Here is a 663-nt window from a genome sequence, read left to right as displayed (position 1 = left end):
TCTAGGTACATCCTTGCAGGGTATCGTACAGCCGGTGTCCCTCCCTGAGAACTTGGGTACGTTCGGTCTTGGATTCAAACCTACAACGGCAGATGTGAAAAAGGCTAAAAAGTTGAAACAGAAGGCGTGGGCATTTCCAAAGCCTATCCCTGTCACACCTCCTTTTTGCGCGCCCGCCCCGAGGGGTAAAATGCGCGAGGGAGTTTTTCCAATTTAAGTGACAATATTCAAAATGGGATTATTTATTTATTTCAGAGTCGCCACTTGGGAAAGGTTTGAATTTTGGTGTCCCAAGTCACCGGTTTATCTTGAATCCCAAATCGAGGAAATTTTCAACTTTCCAAATGAAGTCTGCGAACCAGAAATTCTTAGTAAGGAATTCTGTTGACCCGAGGGAAGGTGTTAGACACCCTCGAATCCCGTGGTTCTAGCACGGTCGCTTAAATTGTTATAATGGCTAAATATATGATTTAAATACATGTTATGACTTATGTGCTTTTATTAAGTTTAAACTGCTTTTATTATTATCATTTATTTTTTATAGAATTGCAACGTCGTGAAAATATATCTCGAACTACGTCACAATCAATGCACCCGTAGTTGTTAACACATTTCGACTCCGTTGAGATTTAAATTTGGGTTACATAAAATACGCACCCGAGT

This window comes from Nicotiana tabacum, chromosome 5 (genome assembly GCF_000715075.1).
Source record: "Nicotiana tabacum cultivar K326 chromosome 5, ASM71507v2, whole genome shotgun sequence".
NCBI classification, from domain to species: domain Eukaryota; kingdom Viridiplantae; phylum Streptophyta; class Magnoliopsida; order Solanales; family Solanaceae; genus Nicotiana; species Nicotiana tabacum.
This window is presented reverse-complemented; position numbering follows the sequence as displayed.